This window comes from Patagioenas fasciata, chromosome 3, assembly GCF_037038585.1.
Source record: "Patagioenas fasciata isolate bPatFas1 chromosome 3, bPatFas1.hap1, whole genome shotgun sequence".
In the NCBI taxonomy this organism is placed as follows: Eukaryota; Metazoa; Chordata; class Aves; order Columbiformes; family Columbidae; genus Patagioenas; species Patagioenas fasciata.
Window position 1 is genome coordinate 118260920 of NC_092522.1, and position 26464 is coordinate 118287383.

Here is a 26464-nt window from a genome sequence, read left to right on the forward strand (position 1 = left end):
TCTTCATTACCAGGACAGAATGAGCCTGTGTCTGACATAGATTAGGGTAAATAAATATTCTGAGGAAGCAGAGCTCTGCATCTCAGGTGGAGGAGGAGCAGGTAATGTTGTCACCTCAAGGGAAAGGTTTGAAAGCCCTTTGATTCTTGCAGAGTAGAAATTGAGACCTGGAGATAAAAATCATTGCCTTGGGGATGGGGAGGAAGGAAGATGGGGCTGGAGGAAAGAGAGAGGGAGTTCAAAGGACAACTTTTATGATCATCCTAAGCAGAATGAGCTGTAAGACAAGTGCCGCCTTCCAATTAGGCAAGATTTGCAAGCCTGCTGATGTGGTCCTCCATCTCTGCATTACTGGGAAACATATAGACTATGGAAAAAAGGAAGAGTCCCATAAAGAGTTAGCTAAAGTACGCTGCAACCCCCGATTCCTACTGCTCACAATGTGTGTACACCTGAGGCCTTAATTCCTTTTATCTCTATTTTTTTTGTTGTTTTATTTTAGTTGATAAGGCCCATAGTCTGAAAACCATAGGGGAGGGCATTGGGGGCTCACTGTGAGGTTCGCACTGAGTGTAAGGGGCTGCTACAGGTCATTTTACTTGGGGTCTGGCTGGGGGCTGCTGGAGATACAGTCACATCTGGGTGCAGGGAACAGTGGTTGGACTGTGGTGGAGTGGGTCATGGCCAGGATGGGAAGGAGGCAGGTGGGGCTTTTTTCATTCTGATATTAACCACGTGTTTTAGAAATTTAGGAAAAGTTTTAGAATGGGCCCAGTTTCTGTTGTAATAACTGTAATGCTAAGTGTAACATAACCAAGATTTTATGGCGGCCTACTAAACTTCGAAGTTTCTAAACAGATTTGCTCACTGAGTGATTTTCTCTGGTGTAAATATGCACATATCCTTGAGGGTGAACAGCAATCTGCCAACTGGAGAACTGATTTCAGGCTAGGGGTGGGCCTGGGGGTTTGCCTGGCTGTCCTGAGACCTCCCTACTTGCACAGGGAGGACACAGCTTTGAAAGCAGTTGTGATCCATCCATCATTTCACCCCAGAAAAGGCAGATCTACCTGAGAACAATTCTGCAAGATGACATCTGGATGCAATATAGAATGTAATATATCTAAAGAAAAACCTTCAGGAAGTCCGGAAAGAGATAACTGGAGCAGACTTAAAGTAACATGGGTTATCTGTATGGTGATTTTTTTTTTTTCTGTAAGCATAACCCTGCTATGTAGGCTTTTTTTTTTTTTTCCCCTTTGACATACTGACTCCCTTAATGGCATTCTTTTAAAAGTTCTGACCATGAATAAGTGGTAGATATTTACCATTTTATTGTCACAGGCTACTTGTTTTTTTTTTTTTTTTTCACCCGGGACCCTCATAGAATAGCTTCATTAAATAGGGTTACTGTTGGTTCTCCGTTCCTGTCAAGGCGTGCACAGGTTTCAAATACAGTAATTAACAGTGATATTGCCATGTATGAGTCTTTACTGAGAAGGCGGTAGGTAGGTAGCCAGTCTGGCAGCCCCTTTCATGCAGGAGACCTCAGGCCATAGCCAGAGGAATGTCTCAGCAGTGAATGGCTGACCCTTCATTCACTGATCACCCTAACTCCTCCTAATTGAGGTTAATGCCAAAAGCATTGACACCTTGATGCTAACTCATTAGTGCCTGGAGGCTACTGGAGGTTGCTGACAGCTCAGTGAAACACTCATTAAGATTTCATTTAAAGGGAGTGTTTGACACCACGACCAATTTAGATATATTTGCATGGATCACAAATATATTTGCCTTTCCTTTTCGAAAATGCACCAAGACAATGCCATTCCCTTGCATCATTTATAGAAGGATTCACAGCTGGTATCTTTCTGCACATTTCTCTGCTGTGCACGTACCACTGTCCTGCTATTTTCTAGCTTCCCTCTCTTTCTCCACCTTAATGAGAAGCAAACAGGAAATTCTCTGGGATTTGAAAAATTCTTATTCCTGACCATTAGAAGAGAACTGGAAGAATGGGATGGAGAGGGGAAATAAATAGCAATTTTGTGAAAGCCATCAAAGATGCAAATATATGCAACTTCCATGATGGGGTGCCTTGGTACAACTGGGTTTTGTGAGCTGCTGCTGAGATAGAAAACAGCCACTCAGTAGTGTCTATAGCCCATTGATGAAAGGTATACAGGCATCAAATGTGTCTTTAATTGCTGGGAAGTGCACTAATGACTTACACAACGTTGTCATGCCTACAGACCTCAGCAAGGATTGTCCTCTTGTGCAACAAACTCACTTACTAAGAAGCAGTCCCTGCTACGAGTAGTTGTTACATAGGCAAGGCCAGGCAGACTTTGGGAGAAAGTATTGGTCTCATTTTACAGGTGGAGCCAACATTTACACAAGGGTTTGTTTCATATGAGCTGAACCTAAGATCTGTCAACATAATGCCTTACCCGTGCATGCCTCCACCCTACGTACTAGCTTATCAATGCATATTTTGTGGTGACTTTGCTAGATGAGTAGATCCATGCTTTGTTCTCCAGGTGGACTTTTCACCATGCAGTATTTCCTGCCTATTCCTTTCTTACCTGAGATGTGTGAAAGCAGCAAGATGTGGCAAGGAAATTTCTATTTTTTTTCCTGTTTTGAACCTGAGCTGTGGCTCTCCATGGCCAAAACAACTAAGGAGGGAGCATCATAGCAGGCAGCCATTAATGCCCTCTGCTCTGCATGCACTAGGCAGGGAGCAGGATTCTGTGCCTTCTATGACCCATGTGATTTATAGCAGCTGAATGACGGCCAACCTGGGTCTCTTTGGTCATGTGTCTTATTCCAGTTCAAGTTCTCAGCTGGGAGAGGCAAAGTGATGATGAGGCGTGGAGGTTGATATTTCCATGTCTTCCCACTACCCAGGAACATGCCCAGCCCTGTTTCATCCTTCAGTGGTAAAAGAGAATTCCAGAGAACCACTCTTTTCCTTCACTTTAGACATTTTATTGCATTCCTGCTTCATCCCTGAGGCCCAAGGCGTGGTTATTTTATCTTTTGGCTGTATAGAGGTCTTAGAATGGGCTTTTACAGTCTTGGTGTCTGGTCATCCCTGCACTAGTGTTTAGAGATGGGGATGCCAGTGGGGCATTTAAGAGCAGAGGCTCCCAAAAGGTTCCTTAGGTAAAGTCTGCTCAGTGCAAATGACCTTTTGGGAGGCACTCACCTTACAGTGGGGAGGAGATTGCCATGGCAGTTACACCACAGCAGTCTTGTTCTTCAAGAAACTCTGCTAAACATTCATCTGGCATCTCCTTTTCCTACCTCTATTTCATGACCTCCATTTATTTAAAGTGTATGCACCCAAACAGTTAATTCCCCTTCAGACAGACACTTGAAAAACTGTTGACAGTGGCTACTTTTAATGTCCTGTTTTAGTCATTGTTTAGCCAAGCCATTCATGTTCAACTCCTTTAATCTTTCCTCATAAATCAACCTGTCCAGTTGCTCAATTGTCTTTTTGTTGCTCTTTTCCACAATTACCTATATCTTTTAACAAACACTGAGCCAGGTTATGATTATGTTTCCCCTGGGGGCCAGCAGAGACTTACAATTTCTTTGCCAAATATTAGTAATGGCTGTTGTTTCAGCATCGTGCAGTACCAGCACCACTACCCGGGAAGAAAAGATGGAGTTTCAGTTCCAAGTATCCTGCTTCTCTGTATTTCACTCGTTTTCCTTCATTTAGGTGAATGGCAGAGTAAGGAAGAATTTCTGCATGGGGAAAGCAGGATCATGGAGGACAGTATCAGCATCCCTGGAAGGCTGGTTGTGTTCCTGGCCTTACTAATTAAAGCCTGGGGCCTTAAGGATGACTGATACTGCATAATATAAACAATGAAGCAAATCCTACTAAATCCCTTTAGAAGATATTTAACTAAATTCCTAACCCATGAGGCCACTCTGAACCACCTATTATCTTTGAAAGCCATCTCACAGCTGCCTGCAAAGACTCTGGAGACTGGTTAATCCAAGCAGATGGACCCTTGGTGTTGGTGCCTTCAGGGGAAGGATCGAAGGAGGGAGGGCAGAGACTTGGAGGTCTCTTTTTTTTGAATGGATGTCACTCCATTTCAGTCCAAACCAAAGCCTCAGGGAGAGGAAGATACCTGGTATGCAGCTCCATCTGGAGTCCAGCAGATCTGTTCCATAGCTGGTCAAAAGTTGCTTCAGCCCAGATGCTCATGGCTTGCAGTGACCCAGGGAGTATGTAGGACCAGTTTGTAGCTGGGACTTGCACTATCTAGTCCCTAGATCATATTTGCTTCAAGCTTTGATTAAATTCTTGTAATATTTCCTTTAGGAGAAACAAACAACCAACCAACCAAACAAACCAAAACCAACAAACAACTCTTGGAATAGGAAAAAAATAAAAAGAAGAAAAATGTACAAAGGTACTTGAAAAATTAGAAAGAAAATAGATCACTTCATAAAAGGGCAAAACCCCACCACATTTCAATCACATTACAAGAAGAGACTGGATAACGTCCTCAGACACACGATGTGAACTGTGGGGTTGTCCTGTGCAGGGACAGGAGTTGGACTCCATGATCCTTGTGGGTCCTTCCAACTCGGGACATTCTATGATTCTGTGACATTTCTTTCTCCTCCTCCTTATCAACAAATGTTGCCTCTTTGTTTTTGGACAGGCATGGTAGTTAGCATGGTCCGGTGGATGGGAACTGGCCTAAGGCCAAGAGGCTTTCTTCTCAACCCAGAGTTGTCACCAACTCTTTGTCACTGGGTGTCCTCCTGTCATGTGTGCTTAGGCTGCAAGTCCTGGGGCTGTTTGCTCAGCATCTGGCATGAGAGAACAGCAGCCTCACCACTTCCCTGGGGGGTTCAGTTTCTGTATCTAGTGCAGACATGATCACTCAGATGTGATGAGTCTCTGCTTTCAGTGCCTACAGTTGCTGTTGAACTTTATTGACCTGAAGCTTTGGAAAGATGAGGTGTTAAGCTCCTGCTTGACATATCCATTGTTGTCACGATAATTCACTCAGTCATGAATTCAATGACTATCTCATGTTTCTCTTTTGTTTATTCTGAAGTATTGTTATAACTGTTGTAACTATGAAAAATAACAAATATTAAATTCTCTTCCCCCCTATGTTTTTCCAGTGCAAAAACCAAACCATCCAGGATTTACCCCAGGATTACATACTAACACACATTTTTTAACATGCTGGATATTGATCAAGGGATCTGACTTCTGCTGTGTGAAAGCTGTACCTGATTCTCACAAGTAAGAAAGGCAAATTTTCTCCTCTGTGCTGTTAGAGATAATCAAAACCATCTGCAGATGCCTTGGGTATTGGTGAAGAATGAAGTACAGGATGTCGGTGCTGTGTTCTGGTGCTCTTTTGAGAGGATTGAGCCACCTAGTAAATGGGAGTTGGAATGTGTGTAAATCTTCTGTCCAATGTTTCTTTGCCTATTAGGGTATTAACAAACAAATGGGTTTTCTTTCCTTCCTCACAACATCATTCTTTGTCCTCTAAGTTATGCTTAATTAAAAATGAGGATGCCTCTGACAGTAAAGCAAATGAAATGGGGAAGGTACAGGTATTGGTTTGTATTTTTAATTTTTCTTTCTTTCCTGTTGCCATTGAGCATTGTCAGGGTAGTGATTTTCTCTTAAGCAACACTTAGGTATATGCATATGTTTGCATTCAGTTTCCAGATGGAGAGGAAAGCTTCTAATAACAGTGCAAGCTGCTGCTTTATAGATCTGGATGACTGTCTAACTTACCTGCTTTTTGCAGCTGGCCAAGAAATTGTGCCCCATACCCTGGGATGCCAACACACTCATGGCTGAGCCAGGCTTCTTGCCTTTCAAACTAGATTGGTGCGAGAAATGATTTACCTGTCCCAGACTGCAAAAAGTTTCACTAGCTCTTTAGCTATGTGAGGCTGGCTTGCTCTTGAATTCAGGATCATACACACTGCTTTACTTTTTGGCATGGTGACTCTTTGTAAATGTGTTTTCTGAAGTCTTGGGCAGATAGTATTTATTCAAGAAAATGTGTTTAAGGATTATCACTGACATTTTGGTTAGGGCAAAAATATTTTCCTAAGTGAAGGGACATGTAATGATTACTCTCTGTTTTTCTGTAAGCACTTCTCTGCAGAATTCTTGGAGGGAGCTCCATGTCTCTGGCTGTGTCTCAGGTGTCTTGTCCTGTCTTGGTGAGTTGTGTTTTCCTGAGGGACCTTGCTGAGTGAGTCGGAGATCTCAGTGTAGCTTGGTCCAGCCTACAGATGCTTTTGAAGTTCAAGACTAAAGGTTTGGATTAGCAGTGGATGCAATCTTGAGTGTAAGTATAGGGATGGAGCGCTGAGTGCGTAGACATATTGATCTGAACAGGAATGCAGTTGCAGATAGGTATGTTATTAAACACACTCTAATGCTGACCAGATGTAGCTGTCTACAGTATAATCAGCTACATATGGACTAGGTACGCTGGCCTCCTTTTGTAGTCAGTATATGAAAAGAAATAGGCATTTCTAGGCTGTAGTTCATCTAATTTTCAAGTAGAAATCTCAAGTACCTTACAATTGCTTATTTCTCTCCTTTTTTTTTTTTTTTAAGGAACCCATGGTGACTAGATCAGGTGTGAGTGTCTGCATTGTTGATACCTAAATTTAGGTCAGATATTTCTTACCTAGGACGTGTTTTCTACAAAGTCACATGTTTTCCACACTACTTGTCATAATTTTCCTGAGTCTTCAAACCTCATGATATTCAAAAGCAGTTCTAGCACCTTGTTGATTTTAAGTTTATTAACTTACTTCAGTCCTTCTTTTTTAAACTTACTCATCTTTGACAGTTTCATATCTTATTACCAGAAAAGACAAAAATTAGGCATGCATATAATATATGCTTTTGGGCAATGATGTCTCTTCTGAAGGTTCTTATTGTTCAGTGGGTTTGTACCCAGTTTTACAAGATGGGATTCAGGTTCCAATTCTGATACTAAATATAGCTGTCTAGAGGTCAATGAGATATCCAAGCTCCTGCTGTAGCCAGTGGGCCAAAGAAACTTGGTTTTGTACTCACTGTCATAGATACCTAGAGCTGAGTTGCCCTTACATACGCTATAATGATATTGCAGATAATTTATTTTATTTATAGGTCCGCCCTAATATTTGCACACCCTGTCTTTGATGTTTCAGCCCAGATCCTTTCAAAAGCACTGGATGTTCATGTTTAACTAGATCATGGGTATTTGACCAGCTGTATTGTTCTCAGACTGTAAAGACCAGACCAGTGCTGATAATAATATAATAATAGGGGCTCATACACTTAACACCCATGCGGACATTTACATAGCAGACACCTAAATATGGGTGTCTTAATCCAGTGCTGACTTGCACCCTTGACCCCATGTAAAGGCAAACCCTGGGAAGGTTTTATAACTTTCTAAGGGATGCAGTGGTCCTGATATAGTTTCATTGCTCTGGCAGCTGTCCCTGTGAAGGACAGCAGAAGTGTGAGAGAGAGAAGGTTAGTGTTGCTATTTATTTCTTGTTTTCACCCGTATTTGAAAACAACAGATCCCAAAAATGGACATAGCAGAGTTATCCTTCTTAAAGCAGAGAAGAACAAAGACCTTCTCTATTTTGAGACATCAAAGGAATCCATGTCCTTCTGAAAGGCATTTCCTTTTCCCAGTTAATGATAAATGAAAAACTTTCCCATTCTTTTTATTTTAGTGGAAACTTACCCAGCTCAGAAGCAAAGATATGGGGTTAAGACTAAATCAATAACACAAAAAACTTGATAATTTCCAACCAGAACTGCTTTGAACCAATCCAAGAATGACAACTTTCTGCAGTCAAAAGCTCCTGGTGATATTATGAGATGCAGTAATGCACAGTGCTCCATCAGGTCCGTGTTTTGCACGCAACTTTGTAGGATGTTTGTGCACATGGGAGCATCTGGGGTGACACCAGCAAAGCTGTGAGCACCTCCACAATCCTCCTGCCTTCTGACTGCCCAGCTGTCCTGTGTGCACCCTGCCGTGTTGACCATGGCATGGCCTCATGTGCCTGGAGATGTGTTACCCCAACAACCTGATACAAGCATAGAATCATAGAATCAATAGTTTGGGTTGGAAGGGACCTTCAAAGCTCATCCAGTCCAACCCTGCCATGAGCAGGGACATCTTCAACTAGATCATGTTGCGCAGCAACCCGTCTAGCCTGGCCTGGGATGTCTCCAGGGATGGGGCATCCACCACCTCTCTGGGCAACCTGGGCCAGTATTTCACCACCCTCACTGTAAAAAATTTTTTCTTCATGTCTAGCCTAAAACTCCTGTCTTTTAGTTTAAAACTGTCACCCCTTGTCCTATCATAACTGGTCCTGCTAAAAAGTCTGTCCCCATCTTTCTTATTGGCCCCTTTTAAATACGGAAAGGCCGCAATAAGGTCTCCCTGGAGCCTGCTCTTCTCCAGGCTGAACAACCCCAGCTCTCTCAGCCTGTCCTCCCAGCAGAGCTGTTCGAGCCTCAGATCATTTCTGTGGCTCCTCTGGCCCCTCTCCAACAGGTCCATGTGTGTCCTGTGCTGAGGGCTCCAGAGCTGGACACAGAGCTGCAGGTGGGGTCTCACCCGAGTGGAGCAGAGGGGCAGAATCACCTCCCTCCACCTGCTGGACACACTGCTTGTGATGCAGCCCAGTTTGGCCTTCTGGGCTACAAGAGCACATTGCCAGCTTGTGTCCAATCTTTCATCCACCAGTACCTCCAAGTCCTTCTCTGCATGGGAGGTCCTGTCTGATTTGGAGGACGTGCTTCAGCCAAGGCTGCAAGGAGCTGCTTGCTTGGCCAACCTGGATCACCTGAGGAAAGGACCAGGGCCTCTCCATTGGAGTGAACATGCCCAGTAACACAGGCAAGTTCTCTCCAGCAAAGGAGATCATTTAGCTTCCAGCTAGACCTCACAGCCTGGAAGGTTCTCCAGGGATTACCCAGCCCTTGACAGAAGCCAACACAGCCTAGTTAAAGCACTTTCCAGCTGGCTCTGGGCCCATCAGTACCATATGCCATTGGAGGTGTTGCAGCGTGCCATGGCTTGGCCACTCCACCATCCCTGCCCCACAAAGTTGTCCTGGGAGCTACTGGTGTTGGTTTGGTGCCCACCGGTAGGAAATCCCCATGCTGGGGGAATCCTGACTTGCTGACCCCAGCACTTTTTGCTCCCTTTGTGTCTCCTAGGCAGCAGAGAAGGCAAGGAATGAGTCTGAATACATCGAGGAGACCACTAGGACCTGCCAGGCATCCTCTACACTCTGCAGCAGCTGCTGCTCGGTGCCAGTTTGGACATTTAACTGTATTTAGGAGAGAGTCTCTGTGTGTCACACTTGTGTGGTAAAAATGTTCTCTGGCCCTAAGGGCAAGTGGCCAAGCATGGCTCACATTTGCATAGAAAAACTCTCTATACCCAAACTATCTGCAGTGAAATGCCCCTGGACCATGCCAGGATGCTGTTTGGGTGGGCACAGGCCAAAACATCTCTGGGAATTTTGTTAATTACAACATGCATACAATTGCAAGCCAGTGCTTGAGCCCTTTGGTTTATTAATATAGATATGCCCTGGATTTGACCTCCAGATCAAGGAGGTTTATTGATCATTATTCTTCCAGTCCCTCTTTGTTTATTCTTCAATCTTTCTGGCATAACAGGCTACTGCATTCAGCAGCCTGGCATACTCAGAAACATCCCTGCTCCAGATCAGTACAGCTTTACTTCCAGAAAGGGCTGTGGGGCTGCAGAACAATCCCTTCCAGGGGAAATATTGAGACAATCTGGCCCTTGTCTGATGGAGAGTAAGTCTTGCATTGGCCAGGGAATGGCCAGCGAACCCTGAATGTGGGAGCGTTTTCTGCCTTGGCTCCCATGATAGTATGAGAGCAAGAGAGGGATAGAGAGCAGTGCCCTGCCACTGCAGGGGAAAGCGCTCCATTTTTTGCTTTTAGGCTGTTCTAAAACATTTTTTTCCGATTCTTACTCTTGTTTTTGTTACCATGAGTTTGCAAAGTGAAACCTGGTAATGCCAGTTGTTCCCTCTGCACATGGGACACGGCCACTCAGCCACTCAACAAATCTTCTTTTCCAGAACTCCCCTTCTCAGCAGCATCTGCTCCATGTGCCTCTGTCTGGTACATTCAGGGCTGGAGGATGTCTCCTCTCTGATACTAATGGCTTTGCCTGTGATTTCTCAGCCTGTTTGGAAGGAAAAAGTGAGTTGTTGGACAACATCCATGATTGTTTAGATTTGCAATGGAAACCAAGCTGGGCTAATTTGATAACTTTTAAAAATACAGGCTCCTTAGACCAGTATTTCTTTTGGACATGTACATTAGAGTAGCATTTAATTGGTTTCTTTAATAAATATAACCCCCCAACATAATGCTTGTTATTAAGTTTTACCAGTTTAGTCTGGACTCTGTTGTGCTTTGAAGGTGCTTGGGATCATATCCTGTAGCCCGGAGAAGCTGGAGAATTTCTAGTCATTAACCAAGAATGAGTCAGAGAAGGGCTTTGGGGTTCAGAAATGAGAAGGTGTTGGAGTAACTTTTCTAGTCTAGGTTTGGAACCCTTCTTAGACAAAAGCTATTGCAGGGATCAAGGCCAAACTCCTTGAACATGGTGGATGAAGCAGGTCATTAAGGGATGAAATCTTGTCCAAGTGGGTCCTAGAACCTGCTGCAAAACCATTCAGTGGAGTCAACAGGTTCTGAGTCAGGTCTCAGATTATTCATTTCTGCATAAACACAGAGGAACAGCAGTAATTGTAGGCTGTGGTGGTTCATTTTGGTCACTATGATGTTATTATAACTGATTCCCAGTCCACAAACACTCCCATTTTCCTTCACTTGCCTAGCAGTCCTTATGAATCAAACATGCTGTTGAAAGGGAGCTGCAGATGATGTGGTTTCCCTGAGCCTTTCGAACATGTTATGAAACCAGTGGAGCCAAAATAACTGTCATTATTAGTAAGCAGACTTGGACCCTGAGTCTGAATCTCCTGTGAGTATAAACAACCTGTGTTCGTGTGCATCCTCCTTGCCTTTTGTGACTAAGGTTTCACTGTGACATTAGGGGTTGAAGGCTCCAAGATAATAATTTCAGCTGTGTGCCTCCTAGTGCTATAAAGCCCATATAATATCAGGAAATTTATTGCTGTGACTTAGTAGCAAAATCCCTGGAGTGGACGAGGGTTGCAGACCTCATGATAAATAGCACGCGCTAATATTTAGCAAATGATAATGCAGACCACAGAAAAGTACGGAGAGAGGAAAGCATATTCCCAAGGGCTGATAACTAGTGTAAAGAGCCAAGAAATAGTTTAGAGTGGGAGGGAATTTCCCCAGGTTCTCTCCTCCATGGATAAGTCGCTGCCTTACTGATGCGCTGCAGAGGGCCCAGCACTGATCCCTCCAGCATCAAAGTTACTTCTGGCAATAGTTCAGAATATACAAATTCGCAAAGCCCCACAGGCAGAGCAGACCTGATGTTTTCCAGCCCCAGCTGGAAGGTGATAGAGGCTGTACTCAAAGCAGCTGAAACAGCTTGTGGCTAAAGCTTAACCAGTTGTTTACAGGGCTCCTCCGATTTCTTCTCTGCTGTCTGCTTCATGCATAGGGTGGGTACTTTGCAAGACCATTTCACCTGTCACTACTGCCCAGCTAGTCCCTTTACAGAGTGCTAAAAAATCCTTTATCTTCTTGCATCCAACCAGCAAGGGCGTATCCCTGCTAGAAATCTCCCTGTGCCTGGGATATGCCCTTCAGGAAGAGTCATGTTCCTTCACTGTAAACAGAAATGTGCCATTGGAGAGGATGAGACATGTCTAACACAATGTCAGATTGCAGTGGGTGAGCCCTACTCGAATCAGGATTGCTGGTGAGCGCTGTGCCAAATTATGTCAGTCCTTGAGACATAAGGGTTTGGACAGCTGGTAGGTGGTTGCAATAAGCCAGGGGCTGGGGTGATCCACAGCTTCTTTTCCTTTTTGTGGCCTTAGAGGTGACTGGAAGGTGGATGATGCTGACCAGCTGTGTCTGCCGCTTGCAGTCGGAAGGGGAAAGGGCTGGACATGGTGAATTCCTGGTGAAAGAGTAGAAGGAGATGAGAGAGGCAAGTCTCAGCCATGAGACATGATGAGTCTGCAGTGGATGGGGCTGCTTCCACTTGATGCCCGCAGGAGATCTGTACCTACTTCATCACCATACTGGCGCCAGTGTGACACAAGCTTACAGTGTGCTGTGGGTTATTACAGGGTGATGCACGCCTTTGCAGAATTATCTGTTTTATAGTAATGGAAAATGCCCACTTCATGCATCACCACTGTGCTTAATCCACAGCTGAAATGAGGGGAGCTCAGAAGGCAGCAATTGCCCAGCGACTTTAGGTGTCACTTTGGAGTAGGAGGTGCAAAATGATGCAGGTAAACAACTAACCATGAAGGGTAAGGCTTTGCTTGCAATGGAATTTGGATCAGATATCTTTCCATCCATTGTGAGAAATACAGCGTGTTGGTGATCAGAGATACAGTCATGACACTTATGAAAGACAAGGATAAGAACTGCAGCCCGTGTCCTGTGTTATGTGTTTGTGTTTAGCCTCATAAGGTGAGAATTAAAGTTTCCTGTGTGATTATGTGGAAACTGGAGTAAAACATACATAAAACCAAATTGTGGGTCATGAGTTTCAGATGCTGGAAAGGGAGAAATGATAGATAGCCTGTGGCAAAATCTGACGTATGTACATGTGATTGCAGAAGATCAGAAGAAGGCATAAGCATCTGATTTAGAACACTTGTACTGCAGAGGCAGATTCATAGCACGTGTTGAGAGCTTATAGGGAACAGACCATACAGTATGTGATACCACACGCAGAGAGAGCTAGCACACTGGAAACTCCGTTCTCCTGGGAAAAAGATCATGGAGCAACATTTATTTTTAAGAGGCACTGCCATGTCTTGTTTATTTATGCTTTCTGTCGTGTTATTTGTTAATATTGCATTTCATCACTAGGAGACACACTGCTTGGGAAGGCAGGCTTGGAGAGTACCTGTGCTCTGCTCAAACCCTTTTCCCTGCAGTTTCATACCATACTATTCCCATTATTTGACCACTATGTGTCCTGAGAACAAATTGTGTGTTGTTAGGTTTAGCTAATGAAATATATCCTGAAAGGGATGCACTGGGGGAGGACATCATAGATTAACAGACCCAAGGGGCAGGTCAGTGATATGCTCACAAACAGTAGGTCCAACCCTTCCTCCCAAGCCTAAAAATAAATTAACATGAAAAATGTACAGTTTCAAACCCCTGTGTGCTCCAATCGGGACAGCAGTGCCATAAATATACATGCTCCTCATCCTGGTTCCTTCCATGTGACACAAGGGAGCTGGCTGTCCTGCCTGTGCCCTCCCACTGCTCTACCTGACAGCCCTTTTTATGAGCAGACTGAAATTCTGTGTCTTCATCCTCTGGCTACGGGTGAGCAGGAGTCCTAGCTGGTTGTCTACCTGCTTACTGGAGTCGAGGTGACTGGTGGAGACACGTCCCCATGGGCCAAGAATCTCTCATCTGCAGTGACACACAGACCGTTCTGTCAACATGTTCTTCGCACTGGATGAAATATCATTCAGGTGAGGCCGCGAGGAGCAACCTTTCTCCTTCAGTTCTCTTTTCCTGTGACTAGGGGCTTCTTCCAGGGTACTGAACAGGCAGCCAAGGCCTCTTACTGCTGACATTGTCACTCAGCATCCTCCCACAGCATAGCTAGGGGGAACGTGGACTCAGCTGGTGACTTTCCAGCTACCAGCAGCTGCATGTTTTCATCCTGAGAAGCAGCTCCGATCCTAAGGAGATGGCCTGGTGCAATGAAATTTAGGGAAAGACACAAGGTAAAGCTGCAGAACTGGGAGGAAAGAATCATTGCTGGGACAGTGGGAAAGCCCATAGAAATGGAACTGGCAATAGCAAAGGGAGAAATGATTGGCAGTCAGAGGAAGGTGGGGCTGGTGATGTGACAGGAAGATGTGCCAGGGAAGACTCAGGTTGGACATGAGGAAAAGGTTCTTCACCCAGAAGGTGCTGGACACTGGAACAGGCTCCCCAGGGAGGTGTCACGGCCCCAAGCCTGACAGTGTTCAAGAAGAGACTGGACAACGTCCGCAGACACACGGTGTGAACTGTGGGGTTGTCCTGTGCAGGGACAGGAGTTGGACTCCATGATCCTTGTGGGTCCTCCCAACTCAGGACATTCTATGATTCTGTGGTGGGAAGGGAATGGAATAGAAAACTCTGAGAGGAGTGGTTTGATCACTTGTCGATAATTCAGGATACTGGAGCCAGGATTTATTTATTTCTCTTATTCCAACTCTAATCTGTGAGTTACTGCAGAAGAATTTTTTTTTACTTTTTGTGTGCCTGACTTTCCCCATTTATGAATTAACAATAATGGCTATTGCAACTCTATAACAGGTGAAGGCATCTTAAGTTCCTAGCCTGGAAGTGTTGACACGTGAATATCATTGATAGACATGTGGAGACAGGCTGTCTCTGTGAATACTTCTGCAAGAAACTTCTTGAGTGTCTTTATATTTGACAGCTCCTAGAGCACATACACCAAACATGAAGCACCTTCACAAGGTCTGACGCTGGTACTTATGCCCTTAACTGTTCTGCCTACTCGTGAGAGGTTTTGCAATGTCTGGTGATTAGAGGTTGTCGTAAAGGGAGGCAGCAGCAGAGTTCTGAGCACGTCCTTAAAGACCCACCTGCCATAGGATTTGTCTGCAGTTCCAAAAGCACGAGTGATGGATCAGTGCTGGAGAACTGGGCAGGTCTGGGTGACCTTAGACAAGTCATTTATTTCCTCTCTGTTTCAGATCTCTATTTAAAAAAAAAAAAAGAAGATATGTTCCAGGATAGGGATGACGGTAAGTAAGGTAAAGAGTAGGATGTAATGAGGTGTAGTGAGGGAGTCCATGGACGTGCACAGAAGCTCATCAGAAAGGTGGATGTTTGTCATCTGCCATTCATCATGCCATTCACCTTGCTGCACTCCACCCTCAGTCTGTGATCATTAACATCACTCAGAGACTTGAAGTGATTTTAAAAAATTGCTTGAGATGTGCTGTTCCTCATTTCAATAGGTCTTATTCAAGACACCAGAGGCAAATAATTCAGTGTCACACTGCTGATAGCAAGAGAGTCACAGATGCTGATATCAAGAGACTTATCTAGTCCATTTTGTTCTTTTTTGTCTTGCTTTTCTTATTTTATCAAATAACCACTACTGGATTCCACAACTTTCTTTGAGATCCTCTATTAGGATCCACAGCCCAAGGCAGAAGCTCTCTAAAAGACTGGTTGTTCTGAAGATCTTTACCACATATTCAGATGTGCTCAGTTCTCTTTACAGAACTCGAGTAAGTGATGAGGTGTTCAGATATAAGTACTTCAGGTAAGGTTGGAACCGTTGTCTACCCTCATCTCTAAGTTTGTGTTTCATTTGCATATGCATACAGTAGATATTCTGACCGGTAGGACACAGTAGGGAGCCAGAGATATTCAATCATTTGGTGTTCAGTTACTTGAAAGTTTCACACCTTTTGAACCAAGGTGGTACTTGGCCTTTATTTTCTCCCCACTTTGCCGCCCCAGAACAGCCCTGGCCAGTTATTACGTTTATGTCAGTCTGAGTCACAGGGCAGCTGGAACAAGTAGTTCTCTTCCCCTCTCTTTGGAGAAGTCTGTCTGCTCTAAAAGGGTTGGGCCCCTTGTAGAGTCCACTTAATTTTCTTCAATTTACATCATTTTCCTGCTCAAAATTTTGGGTTCTTTTTTGGGGGCTCGTGTCTCTAAACTTCAGGATCTCTCTGTTGAAATAGCTATTTTATTTCTCCTGATGAAAATTCACATTTATGTTTAGTGGAATGATGCAAAGAAATGAAGAACGCTTTCTTCATGACCATGCTCCCCCCACTTAATTACAGAAAGTTGATGATTCAGACATTAAACTGATCCAGAATCCTATTCTTATTACTGGAGTGACCCTCATTCTATGTGGCAGAAAAAAAAAGTTCTCTCTGCAGAGTGCCTCTAGGCATTAACATTTTCCCATGCCAAGATACCTCACTGCTATTCCTGTGGGTTAGCTGGCTTTCACCAAGTTAGGAAACATCCATAAGCTGAACTGTGAGTGGAAGTGACATATTTACCTCGCCTTGTCTCCTTTCATCCCACATTAGACCTCAAACTGTTCAACAGCATTAGGAAGCCCCACAGAATTGGAACTTGAAGTCAGTACTGATGGATTTATGGAACTTCTGTGCTATCTCCTGATGCTGACATTAACTGAATACGTTGGGAGTGGAGCAGAACGTGACCTCTGTGAGATGAGCTTCAGGGATATGGGAACCAGGAAAATCTTAGAAATAAAATTTGGGAAACCAGATCTGCCTGCTATGTTTTTATAGTGATTAGAGAAGAAGCTGGCTCATGTGCAGTTGTCTTTGCAAACCAGAAGAAGCGAACAAGAACCAGAGGACAGAGAATAAAATATTGTATTGATCTTAATGTATAAACTGCAGTCAGTAAAAGAGCTAGTAACTATTCAGTAACTTTGGCTCCTATCTCTAGTAAAACAGTCTAAAAAAGGAAAGAAGAAGAATTTGCTGTGCCATGCATTGACATGGAGCCATGTGCATGTTAGCTAACCCTCAAGATACTTGCCAAAACAGAATGTACATGATGGAAAAAGACTGAATTTCATTGTAACAGAATAATGGAGAATATACTAAACAAAGTCAATCTGTAAGCAGTTAAAGCAAACCTCATCCCTGGTGAAGAAGTTTATTGAGTTTTCTGTGTGACTCAGAGCACATTTTAGTTATTAATTCAGCTCCTTTAGAGGCATGTAGGCAGTATGAAGACCCTCTACACAAGTTAACTTTACCATTGAAAAGGAACATGAACGACACATGCATAGATTTGTAAGAAGCAAATCCAGACGTAACTTAATCATTTAGTTTGATCCATCTGCACATCAAGTAGACAAAAAGGATGTGGTCATTTAATCTGCATAAACAAGATGTTTGTTCATGTACTGAGGCAATTAATTTATTGTTTCAGGAAGACTGAGCTGAAAAAAATAATTTTGAGTGACTGGAGATGAAGATTATAAAACAGACTGAAAACAGGCTGGAGGGATCAGAAACACATAGTGATGAATAAATGCCAACACTTGGTGGGAGATACCTCAGGGGAGCGGTAGGAACAATGTTAAACTGTTTTTGCTTAAGATCCTCATTAATGGTTTGGAAGGAGGGTTGGCTATGATGTAAACTCAGTGCTGGGATGGTGCTCATCTTGGGAGAGATCATGCTTGCCAAAACATTGATACTTAGAAATTTTGATCTGACAAATTTTGGATAAATCAGAATCACGGAAAATGGTGCCAAAACCTTTAGTCTGGGAGCCCTACCTAGAGTTCTAGTGATTGCATCTGTCTGTAGATGCTTCACTTTGAAATCTAGGTCTATGAGGTCCACCATTTGGCGCAAACTTGAGTTCTCTCGGTTTCCAGTATGGCTCAGTGTCCAATTTTGTCCACACTGGAATCTCCATACCAGAGATTTCTGGCTGACCCCATAAACATGCTGCTTCATTGTACTGGTACTTGAACGTGTACCATGATTCTGTCAAGTATATTGTTACTGTTAAGCTTTTCAGACAGAGGGCTGGTGAGGCAATGGGAAGTTTTAGGGTCTCTGTTTCCTTAATAATTTAGTGTTCCCCATCCTGTTTCCAGGGGTGTAGGACCTCTCCCAGGGGGATTTATTCAGTGGAAGCTGCACTTTAAGATGTTTCTTTGGGGACAATCATCATTGCTTTTAGTTTGGAGATTTAGTCCCTCGGGTCATCTGTTACCTCTTTGTCCTTGGTAATTCATGTTTAGCAGTCCTGTTGAGGGGAGGAGGGCACGGTGCTAGCTGGGAAAAGGGATCACAGAATCATAGAATAGTTTGGGTTGGAAGAGTGCTTCCAAGGTCATCCAGTCCAACCCCTGACATGAGCAGGGACGTCTTCACCCAGATCAGGTTGCTCAGAGCCGCCTCCAGCCTGGCCTGGGATGTCTCCAGGGATGGGGCATCCACCACCTCTCTGAGCAACCTGGGCCAGGGTCTCACCACCCTCACTGTAAAAAATTTTTGCTCATGTATGGCCTGAATCTCCCCTCCTTCAGTTTAAAACGATCACCACTTGTCCTATTGCAACCAGCCCTGCTAAAAAGTCTGTCCTCATCTTTCTTATCAACCCCTTTTAAGTACTACAATGCAGCTTGCCTTGCTGCACACACCTGGGGAAAAGAAGCTGGACAGGTGGCCCCATCTCACATATGGAAAGAGGAACAGGACAAGAGTTACAGTGTGCCCAACAAATGCATTTATTGGCACTATCTCTCTCTAATTGTAAGAACCCATAGAAATTATTAATCCTTTAGACATTGCTGCGCTGCTCCAGGAGCTGCTACATTGCTGTGCGTGTCTCCTGCAAGGTTTGGGAAGAAACATGGTGGGACTGTCTGTGGTGGATTCAGTTTGCAGGCCACCAGTTCAACAAGGGTGGTTTACATTCTGTATTGCAAACTGCCTGGGGCAGGGAATGTCTTAATTAGTTTCATTTACACAATGGGGGTTGCTTCTTTGTGGTTTTAAGGAAACATTCACAGTGTTTAGACACTGAATAGCAGGATGGAGATTAGGAGGCAGATTAAAACATGAGTGATAAAAGGGACAAGCCACAGCCAAAAGGCAGGTGAGGATGAAGAGAGAGAGTATGTTAACCACGGGAGCACATTTGGAACAGGTTTTTTAGCAGGGCCTGTTAGGATAGGACAGGAGTTAAGGATTTTAAACTAAAGGAGGGGAGATTCAGGCCAGACATGAGGGAGAATTTTTTTACAATGAGGGTGGTAAACCTGCCATGAGCAGGGACTTCTTCACTCAGATCAGGTTGCCCAGAGAGATGGTGGATGCCCCATCCCTGGAGACATCCCAGACAGGGCTCTGGGCAACCTGAGCTGGGTGAAGATGTCCCTGCTCATGGCAGGGGTGGCACTGGATGACCTTGGAAGCACTCTTCCAACCCAAACTATTCTATGATTCTGTGATTCCCTTTCCCCGGTAGCACCATGCCCTCCTCCCCTCAACAGGACTGCTAAACATGCATTATCAAGGACAAAGAGGTAACAGATGACCCGAGGGAGAGACACCTGAGGGTAGAGTTATCATAAAATACGGCAGTCTGAGGGTAACAATGACCAAATTTCCTTCTTCTCCTTTTCTGGTGCTTGGTTGAAGGAAACATTCATCACATATTCCTGTGCTTAAATGAACATTGGTTTGGGATTTGAGTGGGAGGAATGACTAAGAACTAAGAATTATTTGCTTTATTCATTTTCTAAGCATTCTTTATAAGTGTTAGAAAAGGTATTATTATCCATTACTGCTGAAAGATCATTATTTTAATTATTCTTTGGTGGGAACAGAAAACGAAGGAATTGGTTACTCAGTGTGGCCCATTAGTAGTGTGTTAAGAAAAAAGCAGGATCCCATGGAGCTTTTCCCAAGAGATGAAGTTTATTAGGTTATAAAACCTCCTCCCACAGAGGCCTTTGAATCCCTGTCACTTAATTGATAGGTTACTGAGACCAAGAGGCTGTAAGACTTTCCTCAATTAGTTGCTGTTTGGACAGGAGTGAAACTTTAAAACAATTGATTTGAAGATTCCCAGTGACTGTAAGTATCTCATACCCTTGTAAAATTGTCAAAGAAACTGGTTTGTTTCTGTTCTGAGTGTCTAGATTCAATGTCTAGCTATTGGCCATTACTGGATCAATCTTTAACTCTTAAGGCTGAAGAAACCTTTTAGAATTTTTATTCTCTCTTTTACTACTAAGTCTGATTTTCTCTTTAACTACTAAGTCTGTGATTAAGAAACCGCTTAGCCTTTTGTTTGTAAAATTAAAGAGGTAATTATTCCGTGTCTTTCTTCAGAATGAGATTTCCCAATTCTTCATTCATTCTTGTGGCTTTTACCTGAATTCTTTCCCATTTCTTAGTATCTGCAGGCTCTGAAATAGGCTCTGAATACCTGCAGCAGTTGCACCAACAACAGATTGGGATGATGCATAATTTCTTTGCTTATTTGACTTCATATTACTTCTCTAGTACATTAATTACCTTGCTGAAGGTGTCAGTCTGGTAGTTCATATTAAATGAATTAGATTCTATAACTTGCTAGGCTTTTTTCATTTTGCTTCTGACCTCCTTTCTCTTTTCTGAGAAACCAGATCTTCACTGTTTAATCTTACAGTCAGGACTTTGCATACATCTGTGTTGAAATTCCTGTTGTTGGCTTGTGTGCAGTTTACTGGGTTGCTCTCTGGATTGCTTTGCTTTATTGTCCTCTTCATTCCATTCCACTTCCCAAAATTTCTCAACCTTACTAAGTAATAATTTAACATTTTTCCCATGTCAACAGTGAAAATATTAACTAGCAGCTAGTAAGGCAAGATCACTCACAGAGCAAGCAGTTGCAGTTTACTGTTTCACTTGGAGAGGTATCAGCTAGTTGGTCTCCAATTCATCTACACTGTACGATGCTGATTTTAAACCAGTCGAATTTATTACTCAATAACTCAATTCTGGTACTTTTCAGAAGCCCATTACATCAAACCTATTACTTTTATCGACCTCATTTGTAGGCTCGTCAAATGTGAGACTGGATTAATTTAACAGGATTTCTTTTCCATTACCCATTTTTGATGAAGATTAATTATTTATTTGTTGAGTCCCATCACAGCTGTTCTGTGTTTTTGCCTGGCACTGATGTGCAGGAGACAAGCCCATGATAATAAGCTCGTGTAGATAGGCCTATGTATACCTTTGTAATGTATATGGTGTATGGAGACCATCAACTTTTTTACCACCTTCTAAAATCTTCCAGGAGTTACACAAAACATTGTGTTGCAGTGAGCTGGTGGCATACATACAAGCAAGTACTGGATTTCACTAAGGGCTTTTAATTTTTAATATTATTCTAAATGTGATTTTTTTTAATTGTTGTATCATACTCCCTTCTGAGTAGCAGTGTCTGTGAACAGAATCTCTTGGGTTCTGTGCTTCTTCAGCAAATGGATACGAAGAATCTTTGGGAAGATCACGTCACCTGGCCTGAACTGAACTATTCTATTTTCTGTTCTATTTCTACACTCATCAGAAAAACACTTGAACATCTTCCAGTAGTGCATTAGGCAAAATGATTATACATCTTTCAACTATTGTTTTCACAGCCTCCCCTCTGGGGAGGAGTGTTTGTAGTGCAGCACATTATTTTGAAAAGATTTTAAGGTGGTTTGATTTCTGTGAAATACATATCCTCTTATGTATTTTATTTCGTGCAGGAGATGCTGAAGAATTGCACCACATACTTGTAGTGAAAAAGGATGGGATTTGAAGTAGCCTGCAGTTCCTGAAGGAATTCATTTCACCATTTTGATGAGACTTTTTTTTTTCTCTTTCCATTGAGCCAGAGGATCATGTTTCTTACCATTTTCTTTTTCTGGACCTTTACTGTGTCTTAGAGATGTCCTGAGCTCAGATGACAAAGATCAGAGCACAGGAGTAATTTCAGAATTCTTTGGGAAGCTGGGCTAGATGATAGAAGACAGGATTGATGTGCAGTGATGTTCTCACCTGTCTGAGTTTCTTGTGTCACGATATCTCCATGTCCATATCTGTCCCATAGTTGTATTCATCTAGCCAACCCATCCTGAAATGTGTTATTCAAATACGGTGTATGGGAACTTATCATCGGGATTCATGGTCAGCTGCATGACTGCATGTTGGAAAGAGACGTTCCTTCTCTGAGGCACTGGGGATTTCAGATTGAAGTGTTGCTGTGGCACAAGTCAGGAAGAAGGGATATTTGATTCAGGAATCTTAGCTCAGAGTCCAGAACATGTTGGCAAGACTGAGTTCTGGGTATACAGGTGGGCCAATGGTTAATGGCTAAAAACCAAAGCGAGATGTGATTATAAATAGCTGATAATTCTCACAGAGCATGACTATGCTTCTTTGCAATGACTAGTTTTGATGCACGCTGAAGTTACTGAGAAGGGTTTGCCATCTGATAACAAGTTGGGGCAGAATTTATAAGCTTCAGGGAGGTCCAGTAAGTTTTATTTGTCCTGTTTTTTTTCTGGCAGCTTGCTCGTGTGTTACAACTCTTGCTCAAATTCATCAGCCTCCCAAGGGTAGAAATGCAACACTGAGACTTTATACAGTCAATTAACCCTTAACAAGACATGACTACCAGCATTTAATCAAAAACCTTAAGAGCAGCAGTTGCCAAAGTTTCCTATGTGTGAAGCCCTTTTTGGTGCCATGATATAGTTTTCCTGTGCAATTCCAGGACCATGAGTATTTCCAGTTCTGAGCTTGGAATGTCCTGAATGGTTTGGAAACCCCTGTTCCTGCCTTGAGGGCTTCTGACAGAGCAAATGTTCTTCTTGCTGAGTCTCTTGAGTCACAATGTCTGCTCTTCCATGGTATTCTGTGTTTCTTTCTCCTCTGTAATCACTGTTAGAAATGAGAAATCATCAGCAGTGCTATGCAAGCAGGATGGAGGCTTTCATGGCTCCTCTGCGTATTATTACATTTTTAATTTTCAAGAACAAGATCCTTGGTTTCCTGTTTTCTTCTCCAACATGCGAGACATGTTTGTGGATAAGTAGCTACTGAATGGATTTGGATCTGGGAACAGATCTTTGGCCTCAAGAACATGGAGGTTTCCACAGAAGGTCTCCCAGTGAGTTATGTGCCTTAATTTCAATGACTGTTCATTTAAAATTTATGTCACTTTCACCAACTTAGTGCAGCAAAGGTGATGTTGGACTCCGTGATGCAAGCTGACTGTGAAACCATTCTGCTATTAACAAATGTGTCCCGCAAACACAGTGGTGTTTTACTGCTTTTAAGAAATTGCCTGCTTTTGGCTGTGCTGTGGAAAAATGATGCCTACTGGAGTGTTTCTGCCTCTGACCATCTTCTGTGATGTGACCCGACATGAACTCATTTATGTAATGTTTCTAGCAGCAGTGCTGCTGCTGGAGACGTGGCTGTTCCTGTGGCCAGAGGTAGCTCCACCTCCCAATTTAAAGGGCTTTCCAGCTATTCAGTTCAACAAATGCCATGCCAGGAAGGAGGGGGTTTCTTCACAATCACCACAATCATCCAGCCTGGCCTGGGATGTCTCCAGGGATGGGGCATCTATCACCTCTCTGGGCAAATACTCCCCCTTTTCTCATGTTACAATTCTTTCCCTAATGCAGGTAAGGGGTACTCGTTGAGTGTAGTGCAGTGAGTTGCAGTGAAGGGACTCCTAGTTGATACGTGTAATTTTTTACCATTGTGTCAAATGCAGAACAACCATGTGGTTTGGGAAGATTTGCATGTCTTAGCTCAGGGGTGGATTTCCAGTTGACTTCACAAGAACATTGCTATGGCAGTCTCAGGCTCTGCAGCTGACACTTCATGGCTGTGGCATTAGCAGCTTTTAAGGAGTCAGTCTCAATGTAATACAGTGAACAATATTGTTTAGTTTCAGGGCAAGAATCTTCTTCATCATCTCTGATATTTGTAGAAATCATGATTTCTTGACTGTAGCACAAATCTTATGAATGCAAGGGTAGACGCTTCCAGGTGTGCTTCCAGGCCTGAATCAGAGCTAGAAATCCTTACCATACTTCATTCAAGAGCAATGGAAAGAGGACTTGGATACCTCTTTATTTCTTTGATCTGCCTTCATATTTCAACAGCAGAGGCTTTGTAGCATGAAGGTGTAATTTAAGGTTGTTCCTATGCTGATTGCAAGCACTCAATTCTTTGCATTTTAAGAATTAAGTGCTCTAGGGGTGGAAGTGGTGTGTCTCAGCTGAAGATTATCTTAAAATAGTCTGCTAATGATCACTTGTCTATAGCCAGACATCTAGCAAGAATCATATCTGGAAGTCTTATCTATCCCCCTGAGATGAGTTAGACTGCTCCAGTGGAGTGTGTTACCTGGGACAGTAATTCCAACTCATTTCCACGACACAGATTCGTGGATCTATTCACAGCAGACCTCAGACTGCACCTCTGGACAGCAGGTATTCTGCTTTCTTTTTCTCAGATGCTAGAGCTTCCTCTTCTCCACTCTTTCAGTTTCTACATGGATAAAATTACACATCTCATCTTAGAATTTATGTTATCATGTACTTGTCTTCTGTTCTTGCTCATGACTGTTTAGAAAGCCCGGAGGAAAATACTGTAATTTAATGTCCATTCATGTGTGTTTTCAGTACTTCCCTTTAAACATAGCTAGATATAGAAACCTTGGCAAGAACAGAAATAACAGAAATACCATCCCCAGTATTCTATGGAGTACCAAGCAGTCATTACAGGGATAAATGATCCTTATTTTCTATAGGAAAAGGCTGTCCCTTTGACTCCTCAGTGAATCTATCTCCCTGTTAGCTGCTGCAACCTGGAAGTGTTTGGGTAGATGGTGCTGGAGAGACCTCAGTTATAATCCCAGCAAAGGAAGCTCTGAGGACATTAGGAAAAGGTTCTTGACGCAGAGGGTGCTGGACACTGGAACAGGCTCCCCAGGGAGGTGTCACGGCCCCAAGCCTGACAGTGTTCAAGAAGAGACTGGACAACGTCCTCAGACACACGGTGTGAACTGTGGGGTTGTCCTGTGCAGGGACAGGAGTTGGACTCCATGATCCTTGTGGGTCCTTCCAACTCAGGACATTCTATGATTCTACCAAGTGCTGTCCTGCAGCACGAAGCAGCATTGACAGACTGGTAGGGCACCAGCCTGGAGATCTCTCCGTGTTGTGACAAAACTGGTTAAAACCTACGTGATGCAGCACACAGATTTGTATCTCAATTGAAAGCATCCTCAAAGGCATCCATGGCATGTCTGTCCTTTCTCTCCTAGGTGTCTGGTATGGCTCTGTCTTTCAGTGCTCAAGGGAAATTTTGCCTTATTGACAAACTACCGTGTTAATAACCTTCAGTTTTGAATTTGCAGTGTACAAGAATGGATTTGGTTTGCTTCGGATGATCAGGGCTGTCTTCTGCAGCATAAAAACCACAAGTAAAAAGCAGAGAATGGAACTGATTCATCAGTAATAGCATCTTAAATGCACTTATTTACTTCTGAAGTGCTCTGGGAAATGCTTTCCTTGAAAACCGCAAACTGTGATACATGTAGATTGATAGCTGGGTGGTTTTGCTGAAAATAGAAACCAACAGCTCTGTGTATAGACTAATGGAAGGTGTAGAGACCTTACTGGCACCTCTGTGTCGTAGGATCATTCAAGTGGGATAAGGATATATCAGAAATCTTCCTGGAATCTCAAAGCAGAATTTGACAAAACTTGAAATGCTGCAAACATCAGTGTTTTGCCTGGATTCTCTTTTTCTGCTGCTAGAACCTACTTCCTCCAAAAGAGGTTAAAAGAAGAAAGCTACTTTTAAGTTCCTCTTTGTAAATGAAACCATAATTGATGGAGAAATAAAGAAACTGATGTAATGTAAACCTCTTGGAGTAACTGGAGAAGGTGTTACAGAGGCTTCCCAGCAGTTATACATCGAGAAACATTCTTAATCTCCTAGATAATGTGGAAGAGGAATGACATTTATTAGCTACAAGTCCTTACAAGCTGAGGATGCAGTTTCTAAAACTGTATTTAGCTCCTCCTCCTTTTCCTCCTTTATTGTAGTCCTTCACCATGGATCATTTTGCATCCAAACACACCTTCATCTGTTATCATACGTCAGTGAGTTATTGACATCAGAAACTTCTGATTAATAAGGCTAGAAGAACATCCATCAGCAGAACTGAGAGTGTCCAATCATTTCCTCTCAGTCTTTCATTAGCTGTGTCTTTCCTTTCAGGAGTTTTATCTTTGTCTTTCTATTTCTAGACTAAAGCATATGATGTTTAAAAATAATTTCCTACAATTAATCTTTTGTTTCTCTGGGCTTTTAAAAACTTTGGTCAAGATGGAATATGAGCTCTATATTGTCAGCTGAAATAATTAGAGAACTACCCCAGCTGTCCATGTACACTCTTAATGAATGAGCAGGGAAGTCAGAATTAATTGATGGCTTAATTCAGCTTCTTTCATCCAATGTGGAGAATACAAAGCTCTACAGCTAATCCTGTGATCATATAAAATGGGTATCGGGTAGGTAGGAATTACACTAATGGCGGCTTTTCTAAAAAAAAATATATATATTCCTTTTTCTTTACATCGCTTGGGTTTTAAATGACATG

General features: G+C 43.0%; 1 protein-coding gene across 2 annotated transcripts in view; it reads left to right on the forward strand.

The window, feature by feature from the left end:
* The window catches only part of EVA1A (eva-1 homolog A, regulator of programmed cell death), a 214253-nt gene that overhangs the window by 114020 nt on the left and 73769 nt on the right, over window positions 1–26464 (forward strand). The window lies entirely within an intron of this gene.